Consider the following 16731-nt stretch of genomic DNA (forward strand, 5'->3'; position numbering starts at 1 on the left):
GAAGCGTATTGTCGACTTCTCAATCCTTTGCTTTCTCATGCTGAAGAAAGCGCCAAGGGTCATGATCTAATTTTTGTGAAAAGCCCAAATCTTCCTCTGGATTTTCTGAATGTTCCCATGTTTAATCATGAGCTGTTCCTTTATGCCCTGTCAAAGCACATGGTCATAGTATAAAAGAAAGTTTCCAGGGGCGCCTGGGTGGCTCAGTCGGTTAAGCGTCCGACTTCGGCTCAGGTCATGATCTCACGGTCCGTGGGTTTGAGCCCCGCGTTGGGCTCTGTGCTGACAGCTCAGAGCCTGGAGCCTGTTTCGGATTCTGTGTCTCCTTCTCTCTGTGACCCTCCCCTGTTCATGCTCTGTCTCTCTCTGTCTCAAAAATAAATAAATGTTAAAAAAAATTTTTTTTTTAAAAAAAAGAAAAAAAAAAAAGAAAGCTTCCAAAAAATAAATGTTCCTTTGTGCTCTATAAGAAATGTGATTCAAAAGTCAGAGTCATATAGGCTTTAAAAACATCGCTTATATTATCCTCTGTTGGAGCTTCACAAACTCTTCTAGAAATACAAAGACTCACCTAAGTTTAATGATTCCCTAAATGTTTGACCATGGGGCCCTTTTAGCTGGTAGTAGTTATTACTACCACACGGTAATTGTAAGAGTAGATTGTCATCCATCTGAACACTTCTCAAGTTAACTAAGAGAATGTTATATTTTCTCAACCAGTGCTACTCTGGGGAAGCACTGATGAGAAAATATCCACTCTGCCTTGTATCTATATCAATGCAATCCTTCCATACTCATGCCTGCTTTTCCTGGAGATCAATGCAGAAGCGAAATTGTGATGCAGCTAAAGAGTGGTCTAGGCTCTAAAACATAAAAAAACTAATTAATCAACTTTACTCACTTGTACTGTATTTCATTAATTTCTGGTACTTAGGATGTGGCCTTAAAATAAGAGGTTACTGAATAAAATATTAAAACAAAAATTGAACCATGACCTTGGTCTTATTACTCTCATTTCCTGGTAAATGCATCATTTGATACTAAAAGTTATAGAAATTTTCAAATCTTCTAACCCAAGAAAGGCAATAGACCTAGGGAATAGAAGTGGTCTGAGAAAAAAAGAAATGGGTAACAAGAAGCTGTTGATAGAACGAGTGTCTTTGTAGAAAGGAGTGCATCCCACTACACATCAACCCTGAGGGAATGAGGAAAGGACTGAGCTGGAAATAAGACTGAAAATCGAGAAAGCCTCACCTCCCCCCACCACACACACCCACACACACGTGCACACACATTTTGTTAAACTTTAAAAAGGATGTTATGGGGGGGGGGGGTGGGAAGGAAAGGTATAAAAAATAAAAATACATACAGGTATCCTCCATTTTGTGAAAGTTCACCTTATATCACTTCTCTCTTTTGAAAGACCTACATTAATACAGGCAATGGATTTTTGATAAAAACAAAAATTCTCTTTAGATTTCTTTCAGGTAGCAAAAACAGGTAGTACTAATGTAGGTCTTTGGTAAAAGCAAAGTGACATATTGCAAATTTGGGGGAAGCAAAAAACAGTCTTGGCTTTAAGCCATTTCAGCTTATAAAAAGTTTCATAGGAATACTCTACTTCTGGATAGTGGAGGGAACCTGTGTTTATAGGACTCATAAAATCAGGAAATAAGTAAAAATATGGAAATATTACATAGATATTTCTGGAGAAATGATCCAGAACCAAAGGCGTTAAAGCAAGCATTATTAACCCTTTAAAATATTATTTAATGTCCTTAGATGATAGCTTTTGGGAACAGAAAAACTGTAAAACGTCAGAATTCGTCTATGTATATTTTGGATGGAGAATTCTTAAAGTCATCATTGAATTCTCAAAGGATTGCAGACCATAAAATATTAAAAAATCCTGACAAAGTAATAATTGAATATCTTCTAGTCAGTGACTTCTTGTATCTGTAAGCAGAGAATTTGTAATAGGACTCTCTTACTATTTCCACTGATTTTTCCAAAGTTCAATCTAAGTAAGTCCTAGGGAGTCATTCTGAGATATGCTCCTAGGAGATTAAGTTATTTGTATCTCAAAGCCAGTAGATAAAAGATATTGATAATAATAGCTTCATAACATGGTGGAACTTAAAGATAACATAATCTGATTTCTATTCTCCTATGAATTAAGTAGAAAACTATACTAACACTAAACAAATTCTATGTAGCTAAAACAATGATGTTATCATGTAAAGAACAATTTTAAAAAAATAGTAGGAAGTCACCTAACTACTAAACTATATGGATGTGAAATCTAATAGGTTTGTTTTCAAAATAAGATTTTTTTAAGCTTATTTATTGATTTTGAGAGAGAGAGAGAGAGAGAGAGATGGGAGGAGAAGGGAAGGGTAGAGAAAGAGGATCCCAAGCAGGCTCAGCACTGTCAGAGCAGAGCCTGATGCAGAGTTTGAACCCACCAACCCTGAGATCATGACCTGAGCCAAAATCAGGAGTGAGTCACTCAATCGACTGAGCCACTCAGGAGCCCCTCACAAAAGGATTTTAACTCAAGTTTTATTGTGTTAAATCTAGACTAGTGTTGATATTTTGGCTGATCAGACACGTTTTAATGGTCTATATAGATCCCTTCTCCAACACTTATTTATTTATCTCCCCTTTGTTTAAATATTTATTATGTTAGGTACTCAAGATCTTGACCCATCAACTCTGGAGTCCTATAGATGCAGTTCAAATTCTTGCTCTGTCACTCACTCGCTGGGTGACTTTGGGGAGTGTTAGTTTACATCTCGATGCTTCTGCCTCTTCATCTGCAATACAGAAAATAACAAATTTACTATGAGTATTTTGCTCACCCCATATTCTTTATGTCCCTGTCACACAGATTTTTAAGCTACTACCTACCTCAGGATCTCTGTATGTACTGTTTCTTATACCAGGAACGCTCCTCCCACAGAACTTTGTATGGCTCATTATTCTTATTCTTAAGGTCTCTGATTAAATGTCTGCAGGGGTTACTCCACTTGTCTAAAAGTATCACACCATGCCCCATCGTTTTGCATTATGGCACTGTGTTTATTTCCTTCGAAGCACCTCACAAATATGTGTTTATTTTCTTTGTGTATTTTATTGTTTGCTTATTATCTGTCTTTCCCTAAAGAATAGAAGCTCAATAAAAGCAAAAACCAGGTCTGTTTTGCTGACTGTTGTATGCTTATTACCTAGCACAGTTCTTGGAATAGCATAGGTATTCAGTACACACTGTCTGAATGAAAGAAAGAATAGAGTATTCATCACATTGTGGCACACAGTAAGTCCTAAATAATTGCTAGTGATTATTAGGCTTGGGGAATTAGAGGTATCAAACACTGATCAATTCTTCTTTCTAGGTACCCGCCTGAGACAAAAAAAATCAAAGGGAGGGATCATTATTAAATGAAGCCTTTATAAGTCCTAATATATAGGGCTCCATGGTACAACTGAATTGAAGAATCTGGCTTAAATTTGAGAGCAAATTGAAGCTTTATTTTTTCCCCTCCCAATCAAAACTGTGGAAGTCACCTGTTAGTAAAATAAATTGCAAAGGTGACGTCAAAGACATTTACACACTCTTCACATAGGAGATTTTGGTCTACCTCGCAAATTCAGTTTCTGTAATAGTAGAAGGTGGAAAAGATTATGGACAGTTTTTGAGTCACCAAGTCTTCTTTGGGAAGGCTGCCCCAAGGCCTGGTCAAGATGTGATTCTTTGTTACCAAATTTTGAGCCAAAGTTATCTCATATAGGAGCACATATGATGCTACCCAGTGAATCTTCCCCCAATAAAGAACAAGTGACCGGTGGAGTCAAAGAAAATGGTGTTATTCCAATGGCTTTTCTAAGAAAATAGAACCGTTCATGGAATCTTTTCTGAAACTAAAGAAGAGACGTAGGGAGAGGAGGTAAGTGTTAACTATCTCCTTTATTGCTTTGAGGTTGTTATTTTTATTGTTATTTTCAGGATAATATTTCTGCCCTTAAGAAGCTATAACCTATCAGTGTAAGACATACTAGTTAAAAATAAATAAGTAAACTATTATGTGTACAAGGGGTTTTAGGAACAAGTAAGAAAGAATAGTTGCTCTCTGATGGCTAAGGAAAGGCTTCTTCATGAAGTTTATATTCTAGAAGTGTACTGTTAAATATGGTAGCCCTTAGCCAAATGTGGTTATTTAATTGTAAATTTTAATTTATATTTACATATTAATTGTAAATTTTATTTAAAATTAAAAATATAAGTCCTGAGTCTCACCAGCCATATTTCAAATGCTCACATATTGATGGTAGTCATCCTATTAGACACTGTAGGTCTCAGACAAACCCATCATCGTACAAAGATGTACTGGAACAACACTAATCTAGAGACCTGACAGTCTTAAACATTATTTTGTGTGTGAGATATCTTAGGGTAAGAAAGAGTCAAAAACAAATTAGAATAGAGATATAGTATGTGATATGGATGAGAAATGTTTCAACCAAGGATATAGTTGTGGAGGTGCTGATAGAGAGAAAGGAACGAATAAAAATAAATTAAGGGAGGTGAGTCAGTAGGACACACGGATGGATTAATGCCGTTGGTTAGGAAGAGAAGGATGAATCCAAAATGTCTGGCTTGGGTGACGAAGTGGCTGCTTACTATGATTAGAATATAGAATGTTTTGTCTTGTATGTCTGTGTGAGCTTCCATAAATCTAGCCTAGTTCTTTTCATGATTATTTCTCGACCAAAGACAGAGACCAAGCTTTCACATCACATTTGCAGGCCCCTGGATCTTAGTTCTGGCCTCAGTGACCGTTCAAATATGAAAACATTGATGTCGACGCAAGAAAGCATTGCCATGCTACAAAGTGCAGTTACAATCTATATCCAGAGAAGAAACATTTCTCCCAAAAGGAGCAACACAATTTTTATTGACAAAGCCCTGACTCAAAAAGGCATAGACATCAATCCACATTATTAAAAGAACACTGGACTTAGAAGTTTAAAACTCCATTAGTACCTCAAAGATTTCATCCCAAACAGTGGTTTGCTTAGTTGCTGTATACATTTGGAATTAAAGGGATAATTATTAAGACTACACCAGAATGCCAGAATAAAGGAGAAAAAAGAAAAAGAGCTCAAAAATAAGGGGGGGAGGGAAGGCTTATGATTTTTGGAAAAAAGGAAACTGCAGCTTTGAAATGAAGCTTTTATTTCCCCAGGTTTTAGAAGTCTCAATCCGTGCCTTGGGAATTTCATTCAAGACTACAATTCACGTATTTAAATTACTGGAGAATGATTGCTAAAGAACTGGAGAATGATTGAGGGGTGCAGAGGTAAAGGAGGTAATAGTATCAGCTACTCATTCTCCCCACCCACATCTTAATTTTCATTCCCAGAAAGGAATGCCCGAGGCAATGATTTGGGTACAAGAGATTTATTTGGGAGATGATTTCAGAAGGCAAGAGTGAGGAAGGGGGAAGGAGCAAATGCCAAATGGTAAAGCTGTAGAAGAGTTCCACTTCCATCAGGATCTCTGGGAAGCTTTGATAATGCCTCAGAAATGAGTCTCTGGAAAATGAAAGGTCTGTGCTTTGGTCCACCCACTCCTTCCCCACACTGACTGAAAGTTGCCCTTAGGTGCTTTTTCGTCCACAAACTTTCATGCCGCATTTGCACACAGGTTTGTGTTTGTGAGTTCCTTTGGTTATCGCAATGGCCCTGAAGCAGAGAAGTAGAGCTATATATAGCACAGGCAAGGTGAGTGCTTTTCCCACAAGACAGAACTATTCCTACAGCTACGGATAAAATGAGTCAGATAAAGGAATGTGACCTAGGACACCACAGGTGTTGGCTGTCATCCAACTCTTGCACTGCTCAGATCTGCTCAGGCTTCTCTATTCTTTGAGACAAAGCCAGACTCAGTGGCCTGTGACCAGTGCAGTCCTGCAAGATCTGTGTTCAGTAAGGCTTGGTGCTTAAAGTTGATTTTTGTCATCATTGAACTTGGATTTTGCAAGTGAAATCTGATGGAACAATGAAGCCTCTGTTGCGGGTGCGGGGGGTATGGTAAGGGGGTGGTGGTGTGGGTAAACATGGAAGAGTGGTACTTGGAGTGTAGGATTCTGAATTATTCCACCTCTGACCATCCCCATGGGAAAGATTCTAGGCTCCCTCTAGCACTGCAGGTCCCTGGCTCCCTCAGCTCATTCTTGCCAGTCCTCCCTTCTGCCATAGCAACCAGATTATATTCATGGAAGTAGGCCTATGTTCTACCATCCCCATTTGACCCTGTAGCAGCCTGGGCACAGGTGCCAGGAGAGTCGGTGTTGAGCTGCATGCCCCACAGCGTCATGGAGTCAGCATAACAGTTGCAGTCCTGGTCCTGGCTGGCATCATTGCAGGCAAGGAGGCAGGGACCAGCCATAACGAGTCCACCCATAACGCAGAGACACAGTGCTTCCCAACATGAAACTTGCAATCCCTCGTGGGCCACCTGTCCATCATGGGACAGGAAAAGGAAAATTGAATACCCACCCACATCCTCCTGCCCTGCATGGTGTGCTGGTGTTGCAGCTTGCAGAAGGGCCAGCCTGACATCCCAAATGTTATTCACACACATGCTGAGTTGAGAGGCCATCCTGGGCGCCTGTAAAGCTCTTCACTTTCCCTGTAGTTACCCCCCTACTGGAGAGAACGTCACATTAAATAGCAAATTTAAAACACCCTGACTGGTCAAGAGAGAGATTGGAAAATAGAAAGGAAAACTTTTAAGCCACATTTTAGTATTTTTAACAGTATTTTCTTTCTTCTTTTCTTTTTTTAAGATTTTATTTATTTATTTTGAGAGAGACAGAGATAGCATGCGTGGGAGAGGGCCAGAGAGACAGGGAGAGAGAGAACCACAAGCAGGCTCCACTGCCATCACAGAGCCCGGCATGGGGCTTGAGTTCAGGAACCATGAGATCATGACCTAAGCCGAAACAAAGAGTCAGACACTTAACCGATGGAACCACCCAGGCGCTCTATCTTTCTGCTTTTGGAGCAAGGGGATCTGTGTTTTCACTCTAAATTGGGCCTCACAAATCACAGAGCCCACTCTGTTACAGGGAAGTAACCAGACATAATCTCTAAGAAAGGACATAACACAAAAGAAACAAGCTGTTGCAACTACACCCAAAGCCCTAAATGATGTTCATCTCTACCTTCTAGTTTTCCCTCACTCTAAATGGATATTGCTTGGCTGAGTAGGGGACCCACTGTCAACTCTGAGGGGTCTAAGCTCTTTATTCCCTTGGTCTTTTCTCACACGGGTCGCTGCAATTTCCTATTTAAAAGCAGAGAAGCCCAGAGACATTCCCCAGTGACTTCTTCAAGCTTGACATCTTTCTCTTTGTCCATATTGTGTACGAATAACCTTAACTCCTTCTAATAATGAGGGTCAGTTATGCTTGCCAATGTCATATTTCATTTGCCTATTGGTTCAGTAATCTAAACTCAGGTTCAGGAGAGGATAATTTCTTTCCGATCCCAAACCGGCATGTTCAGTATTGTAGAGCTCAAATACAAACACAGGTATGTTGGTCACTGTATTAGTTTGCTAGGGCTACCATAACAAAGTGCCACAACCTGGGTGACTTAAACAATAGAAATTTATTATTTCATAATTCTGGAGCTAGAAGTCCAAAATCAAGGTATCTATATGGGGTGGTTTCTTCTGAGCACTCTGTTCTTGGCTTGCAGATGGCTGCCTTATCTTCTCTGCCTTCAGATGGTCTTCCCTCTGTGTGTGTCTGTGTCCTGATTGCCTCTTCTAATAACACCAGTTAGTACTGGATTAGGCCACACACTAATGACCTCATTTTAACCTAATTAGTTTTTAAAGACCCTGTCTCCAAATACAGTCACATTCTGAGATATTGGGGGTTATGACTTTGACATATGGATTAGGAGTGTGGAGGAGCAGGCATGTTTCAGTCTCTAGCAGTCACTGAGTCTGATGATACATCTGACTTTCAGCCTTTGGTCTCTGAACCTAGATATCCCACCTATTGGTCCTACAGCAGCATGAATGAGTCCCTGAATTATCATAAACATTGCAGCTTCGAGGACATTTGCATAACTTCGCAGTGCTTCATTTCGCATCTGATGCCTCAGACGAGGGCATGCCAGGGATCTATCTGGCTGACTACTTCAGAGTGATGGGTCTATGGTAAAATCTGGGGATTCTGTGATCATGCACTCATAATCACAAATTCTTCACTGTAAACTGGATCCTTGGTTTGATGTTCTGTTATGTGGCATCCAACGTTAGGAAGTCAGGCATACTATCAGCACTCCCCTGAAATTTCTGATAGAGAAGCCGTAATCAGGGGATGTAATCAGGTTTACTTACATCCAGTATGGGTGTGAAAGGGTTGAAGGTATGTTATGTGATTGATTTAGTGATTGGATATCAAGTACTTACTGTCAGGAAAGGAGCAAACTCAATCAACCTTAAAGGAGATGATGTACAGGGGATAATGCTGTCGGGCTCTGCATAACTTAAATCCTTGTCACCAGGACTACTGCACATGAACCCACTATTCCAGCACTGGAGAACCCATGGATAGGGTTAGGTTACATCCTCCAGGTACCTGGTTTATGAGTGTCTCTTCTACATTGCATGCTCTGTGGTGGAGATCGGTGTGCAACACAGAAATTCTCTGTGTGTGCTCATTCCCATAGATCCAGCCGGCATTCGCCTCTCAGATGACCTTGTCTCTAATCTTCTACTTTGCCTTTCCACGTTCCCAAGCCAACCTATCAAGGTATACAGATTCTCTATATATTGTTACCTTAGGCCATTTTTCACTCCTTCAAAATACGTATACATCCAAGAGTTCTTTTCACAGGTCTGCTCAATGCAGCAGCAACTTATTCTTAGATAACACCAACACAGCAAGCTAAACAATTATTGAAATAAGCCTCTAATTTTCCTCGGTCTCTAGAAGCTTCAACACCCTCAAGTAATAGAGGTGTGAACTGGGAGATATCAGTGGAACACAAGTGGGTAACAAGGAGACTGTGCCACCACTTTATGAAACAGGCTTTGGTTCACTGCATATGCTGAAGCTTGATCCAAAATATACCTTTTCTGTTGTATGATGGATTGCTACTCCACTCACTGGACCTTATGAATTAATAGAACTGATAACTCCCATAAACTCCATTAGGTCACGAAGTCACTTATCATCAGTCTCTGCTACTACCCAGTAGTACATCACATCAATTGAATGCTAGAACGACTCCATAATCCAGTATTTCACTTTGCCTGTACCTTATCCCAAATCAGCTAAGATGAAGTTCTTATTAATTGTGACATCACAGCATGCCAGTTACCATCAGCAATGGGATCTGTGTTATGTTCTGAAGATGAGAGACTTTGATGGTTACACAGGGCAGATAATTGAAAGGATTCATAAGCCCCACAGAGTATATTCATGTACGGCTTTAATGAAGCTAAACAAGTTTGTACAGAGCAGTAGAAATAAAATGCAGATCAGTATGGAAGGCCAAGATATTTTTACACACAGTTTTCCAGAGTCCTTTCTTTCTTTCTTTCTTTCTTTTTTTTTTTTATGTTTATTTTTGAAGGAGAGAGAGAGACAGAGTGGTGGGGGGGGGTGGGGGGGTGGGTGCAGAGAGAGAGAGGGAGACCCAGAATCTGAGGCAGGCTCCAGGCTCTGAGCTGTCAGCACAGAGCCCAACGGGGCTCAAACCCACAAACCGCGAGATCAGGACCTGAGTCGAAGTCGGAAGCTCAGCCGACTAAACCACCCAGGCACCCCCAGGGTCCTTTCTTTTTGACCAGAATGTGAACTACCAAGACATATATGAGGAATCTTGGTTTCAGGAGAGCTGGGGCAAAAATTTCCAGGAGGGACTTTTATGCCCCAATGGGCATATACCTAAGCCAGCTGCTAATTGATTTCACTGGGTGTAAGCCATCAATCTCCACATCCCTAAACAGCAAAAATAAGGTGGCTCTAGGTGCTGAGAAGGTTTCAAGCATTAAATACCTCATTATAAACTACTAGCTAGCCTATCTCCTCCTTATCTTGGCCTAGAGTCAGTATTAGACTTGCAGGCCGACCCACAGATAAGACAGATAAGTAGTTATGCTTTAAGATAACAGAGTGACCTAGTTCCAGAATTTTATTCTGAATTCTTACTTCCTAGGAATGCTTCTGGTTGTAAGCTTTTATTTTTTTGTGTTTCTTCCAAAGCAAAACCTCGGTTAAAGTTGGGGTTGCAAGTCATTTATTTATAAGATTCCAAGAAATAAGATGTTGGTGAATGGGGAAAGTGAGACAGGAAAAGAGGAAAAAACATCAGAGTGGGTGCTTTATTGAGGTTTTGAGACCAAAAAACTAAAGGGATTCTATAAAAAACTGCTTTTTTCTGCTCCTTTTTCTGCTTTATTCTTGCTTGGACCTACACCCTCACCTTATACAGGCCTTATAGAACAGATAATGTATGTCCTTCTTGGAAAAGTGGAGGAGTTAATGATTTCCTTGGAGTCTTCCAGCAAAACAGATAACATCTAAGGAGTGGTGACAGGGTAGCGTTATCCTGAACATTTTCCATGACCAAGGACTAATCAAAACCCCTGGCTTCAGGGCATAAGTGATCTACGGAGGACACCTAAACACACTCCTTTTTGTTCCTGGATTCCTGAGAAGATACTGAACTGGGACACAATCTTCAGTAAAAACTCCAGACCCCAAATAAGGATGACACTCACTCTTTGTTTTTTGTTTTGTTTTGTTTTGTTTTGTTTTGTTTTGTTTTGTTTTGTTTGTTTTCTGAGTTCACTTCCTAGGAAGGCTTCTGGTTGTAACCTTTTATTTTTTTGTGTTTCTTCCAAAGCAAAACCTGAGTTTTGTGTTTTCTCAAACACTCTGTATCTGCACTGTATGTCTTCAGAAACTGCTCAATTCCTTTTGGCTTATGTTTTCTATCCTGCACAAAGCCAAAAATCCTCTTGGCCCTTGCGTTATTGGACCCAGCTAGCCTACATCAGTTTCAGCTGGAATCACCAAGGAAGAGTAAAAAATTGTCTCCCACGAATGACTGTTTGAAGCAGGGGATCATGGGTTACCTATATAGTAGCTCTCATCCATATTTGTTGCGAGTTGCACCTTGGGGTTTTAACTTTCTCATTCTCATGGGCTGCACTAGTATGCAAAGGGCCAGTCTGTTATGGCTCTGAAGAAGGTCATGGCTTAAAGACTGTTTTGGGACAGAAATATTTCAGGAATTTTGAGATCCTGTTGTAAAACACAGCATCATTAAAAATTAAAATTCCATAAATATATAATTAATAACATGAAGAACAAAAGAAATTAACACTCAAAATCCATCTTGTCCTAATTATTTTCTTTCTATTGTCTACCCCTTATGATCATTTCTCTATTATCTGTATGGTGGAATGCTAACACAATGGAGTGCTACTGTGTGAGTCTTCCAAGAAACACATTCAGTATGTCATGCAGTAGCTTGAAATTGTCATAGTGAAAATATTTACGCCATGGAAATCAACAAATGTTAACATCAGGCTTGATTCCTGCCCTTCCATCCAGCCCTAGCTGCTGGGTAAACAATTATTGAACTCCCATTGCAGAAAAGCTATGAGAAACATGTCCTTGAGATGAGAGACTCAGTGTAAGTTGCAGTTGTGGAACCCATGTTGTTGAAATCAGAGAAGCCGAAGATATGTGACATTGGTGGTTACTTTCAGTCTCCCAGACTTTATTCCAAACTAGAAATTATACAGAGAAGTTCGCTTCCCCTCTAATCTCCATCTGTACCTCAACCACCCTCCATAGATATTATTGTAATTGGACATGTTTCACTTAATGTTTTTAAGGTGGAGAATTTCAGGGATGAAAGGCCAAGGAATTAAGAGTCTAGGTGTTGGCCGGGATACCATTCCACACATTAAAGTTAGGGTAAATAAACTTGAGTAAGAAGAAAATGAGATGGGGTAAAAATCTTGAAACTTTTTTCAAAAGTTAAGGAATAGTGGCTGAAAAGCTTAGTGAGTAGTGAATATTATATCTGTCTCAAATATTCATAAAATGGGAGGGATTTTACATGTGAATGGTGGAATAATGATTAGCAATGCACCTAGGAAGGAACCTCCCCAGTAAGAGTTCTCATGGTAGGACTGTCACTAACCACACCTTATCACACATCACACCTACCCTCATTTTCTCTCTAATGTACACATATCAACAACAACAACGCACTCCGAACTATCTAATAAAGAATAAAATAAGTCATATTTAAGAGTTTTCTATGTATTAAGAAACATTTATGTTCTTTTAAACCCCATAGCAATTTGACAATTTAATATAATTCCCATATTACATTATCATTCCCACATTACAGATGAAGAAACTGAGGCACAAAGATTTTCAGTAACACTCAGTGAGTGGTAAAGCCAGGCTACAAACTGTTTTGTGAAAACAAAACAAAACAAAACAAAAACCTTTCTCCATCTTCTTAATCTAAGTGAAATCTGCTACTATCTCAAGGCACACCTTACCTTGCAGTCTGGTCAAGTGATGGATGATTTTACACCCACAAGGCCTATAAGCAGGATGGTATCTTCCTTGGTTCTTATAGCTGTGTCCAAACCTAAGCTAAACCTCCCCTTTAAGCTGAAATCCACTTAAAGGATATGATAGCAGAACATATTATTTCTCTCTTTTTTTGGTGTGGTCCTATAAAATATTCCTGTCAATCTTTCTCATTCATTGGCAGATTTAACACCCCACTTCTTACTACACATTTGGTGATTTCTAACCAGAGCCTACTAGCACAAAGAGTATATTTGTTCAAATTTTATTTTATTTTATTTTATTTTATTTTATTTTATTTAAATTACTTTAAAAGGCCTCTGCTGTGTATACAAATTTCAGTAGAGGCATTTGCTTTGAGTACATGAATTAAAAAAACAATTCCTCCTTCCAGATTGAGATTAGCCTCTGTCTAGAGCCCAGGGTTAGAAGTAGAATTTGGACTGGAATTCAGCTTACAGACTCCTTGGGTACCAGATTGTCCCAAGAAATGATTCTTCTAATTCCTTTCTCTTTTATTTTTTTCAATGTTTATCATTATCAATAACTTACTTCCACCCTACCTCTATTGCCACCTCCCAGACACATACCATGACTCCTATTGTGAATAGCTGTATAACTCCAAAATATTACAAAAGTGAGCTCTTCTTTGACCACTCTCTCTAACATTTCCAGCTCACCTACCCTAATCATTGTCATAGCTCTTCACTTTCCAATTCTTTAATGGTACCATTTTCACCACCAATCACTATCTCAAAATCTCCTTATCCAACTTAGATGCCATGATTCTCCATTTTAGTCATGAAATCACATGTACAGGCACTCTTAAATTATTTGACCTCCCTCCCTCTATCTTCTTCAGTGGGCAAAACTGCAACTTTATTTAAATTTACTGTCTTCTAATTGCCTGTGGAACCCGAGTTGGGGAAAATAGTCCAATGTCAATGGGATCACTGTGCATTTAGTGCCACAAATTTCACCTGGGCTCATAACATTGCCTAGTTATCTTTATTGTATCTGTCTAGTTGATTCACCTTAATCTCCCTCACCTATTTAAGGATCTTTCTTTCTTTTTTTCTTTCTTTCTTTCTTTCTTTCTTTCTTTCTTTCTTTCTTTCTTTTTCTTTCTTTCTTCAGAAATAAGCTCCTGTCCCCACATGACATCATCAATGCTATCTTTTCTGTTATGTCATTTTCATGAGTATGTAAACATGTGATAACATCCTCCTTCCTGAATGACCATCCCTCAGTCCCTTAACTCTCTCCAGTTACTGTTCTACTTCTCTATATCATTAGGTAGCAATGTTGTTTTTTTTAAACAGTTTCCTACAATAACTTCTTCTTACTCACATGCTCTACTTCAATTATGACTTTTCTGTCAAGTTCACTAATAGTACTAACAAGTACTGATTTCACAAAATGGTGTCATATGTCATTCCTGACCTTGCTCCCCATCACAAGAACAACTAACAACTATTCAAGAACAGGACACCACTGAGAGAATCCAGGCTGAAGCAACTCCCTACCATACCTCAGAGACCAAGACAGACTGCATTAGCAAGTAAGCAAAGCAGCTACATGTTGACTACATTGCCCCTTCCACACACCAGCACAGCATCATGTGGAAAGGTCTCCCCTGAGCCTCTAAGTCCTCCAGGGGGGAAAGAGAAGCAGGCAGGAGGTGGGAGGGGAATGACAACCAGCCCTCTCCAGCATCGGGATCACCTTGTGGGAGCCACTACTCTGATTGCACACAACAGAATTACAGAGTAATATCCAGAGCTCAACCACTGAGAATCTGACTATGATGGAGAAGCAAGGAGAGGTTTGCAACCATCAGCACCCGGATCTTGGCAGATGGAGTTCATAACTGTGCCTCAGTAGTAATCCCAGCCAGAGGATCTATTCACCTACAAAACCAAGTTGGGGTGCTCTGATCAAGGAACTTGTCTAAGTACAGATCTGCCTGATTCAGATCCTCAAGCAAGGAGTTGTGCCAGCCCTAAAGCCTAGTTTGCCCACAGCCAGGCAAGGAGCTAAGTCATAGCCCCATGAGCCATGGAGAGTATCCTCCAGCTATATCTTGCTAGATAGGCTGGAGGGAACACCTAAAACTTGTGTAGTCCAGCAGCAGGAGGAGCAAATCACCCCTGAGCAAAGAATTTTTCTGTGCTATGCACAGGTAGGGGGACAAGTTCATAGTCAAGGCTGAACATACCTCTCAGCCCTTCCCAACTAGACAGGCTGCTTGGGAAATTGAGAGTTGCTTGGAGCAGTCTCTCTCCTTCCCATCCAGATGAAGAAGCAAAGATGTAACACTGCCCACCAGCATCTGGCCTGAAAAGCCAATGAGAACACCTAAAAGCTGTGAGCCCCAGTGGTGCTTGGACTGAGAAAAGGGCAGACAGAGCCAATAGTTTGCAGAGAAAAGCCAGTGGACTTGTTTGGCCAAATGAAATGGGGGAATGGGTTGGCTTTAGTTAAGGTAACAAAGAGCTTTACTGACCTTAGTGGTGCAAGAAGCAAGTGAAGCAAGAAAACTAATTCATAGCCGTGCTCATGACTGAATACAGTCTTCAGCCTGCCTGACCAAGGAACCTAACCAGAACACATGGGGAACTGTGTGGGTCATCCAACAGCCCTACTTACTGTGGCACTTAAACAGAAAGCACAGCCCATGGCCTTCTCTGTCTGCAGAGCAAAACCAGTGCCCAAAACCAGTGACCTCACATGACCAGGGAATTCAAAGCACACTCTTGCCTCATTCAGGTCCCCAGTCAATAAGCCTTATAGGCAGCAAGTCTTGTTTTGCTGCCTTGTCAGGGCAGGAAAACTAATTCATAATCCTGTCTACAACTGAATATAGTACCTAGTCCTGCCAATTTGACCAGAGAATCCAGGCAAAAATAAAGCCTATCCTACAGACTTGCTTGGGGAGGGAACAAGCAGCTTTACTTAAATGTTTTTAACCAGGGTCACACCTCCCCATCCCTAACCTCAGAGCATGAACAAAGCATAATAGTAGGCCCCACTTCCCCAAAGACATTCCCAGAAAACACACCTAGAAATCCAAACTGGTTGGCTGGTGAAGGTCTGCCTCTGCTAAAGCAAATCTGTAAAGTCTGGAAAGGAATCTGATCAATAAAACGCACAAATATTAATGTAAGAAATCAAGTATCATGGATAAAACAGGTGAATATGACGTGACCAAAGGAAATTGATAAAGCTGAAACAACCGACCTTAAAGAACTAGAAATCTATGAACTGTTGGACAAAGAATTCAGAATTATCCTCTTAAAGAAGTTTAATGACCTACAAAGAAAGAAGAAGGAAAGAAAGAAAGAAAGAAAGAAAGAAAGAAAGAAAGACAGGGAGGGAGGGAGGAAGGGAGTAAGGAAGGGAAAAAGAAAAAGAAAAAAGAAAGAGAAACAGGCAAATAAATGAAATTCAGAAAATAAACAAGATGATTGACAAAGCAATAGAGACCATTAAAAAAACAAAAATGTCCAAATCCTAGAAGTGAAAATTACAAAAACTGAAGAATTCAATAGAGTTTCAGAAGCAGACTTGACCATGCAGAATAAAGAATCAGTGTGAATAGGACATTGGAAATTACTTGAAGGAATGAAAAGAAAAAAGAATAAAAAAGAGTGGAGAAAGTCTATGGGAATTCATTGGTTGCAGGATACAAAATTAACAAAATTTAGTAGTGTTTCTATACCTTAATACATTTTCTGAAAACAAAATTAATCACCTTTAACAATAACATCAAAAACAGTAAAATACTTAGAAATAAATTTAGCAAAGGAGGTAAAAGGTTTATACTCTCAAAACTGCAAGATATTAACATAAAGAAATTGAAGAAGACACAAATACATGGAAAATTACCCCATGCTCATGAATTGGAAAAATAAATATTAAAGTTAATAGTACCAAAAGCCATGTATAGCTTCAATGCAATCCCTATCAAGATTCCAATGGCATTTTTCTTTTTACACAAGTAGAAAAAAATACTCCTACTTCTACTTTTACAGAAGTAGAAAAAATGTATGTGGAACCACAAAAGACTCTGAATAACCGA

The 16731-nt window shown here is 39.7% G+C and overlaps 1 long non-coding RNA gene across 1 annotated transcript; it reads right to left on the reverse strand.

Annotated features, from left to right (window-relative positions):
* LOC122237727 lies at window positions 1-9332 on the reverse strand. The gene is made up of 3 exons (XR_006216346.1): window positions 8661-9332; window positions 2761-2816; window positions 1-147 (listed from the first exon to the last, which is right to left on the reverse strand). It is a non-coding gene; the product is annotated as an uncharacterized LOC122237727 (long non-coding RNA).
* Window positions 9333-16731: the final 7399 nt, after the last annotated feature.

Source organism: Panthera tigris, chromosome B1, assembly GCF_018350195.1.
Source record: "Panthera tigris isolate Pti1 chromosome B1, P.tigris_Pti1_mat1.1, whole genome shotgun sequence".
Taxonomy (NCBI): Eukaryota; Metazoa; Chordata; class Mammalia; order Carnivora; family Felidae; genus Panthera; species Panthera tigris.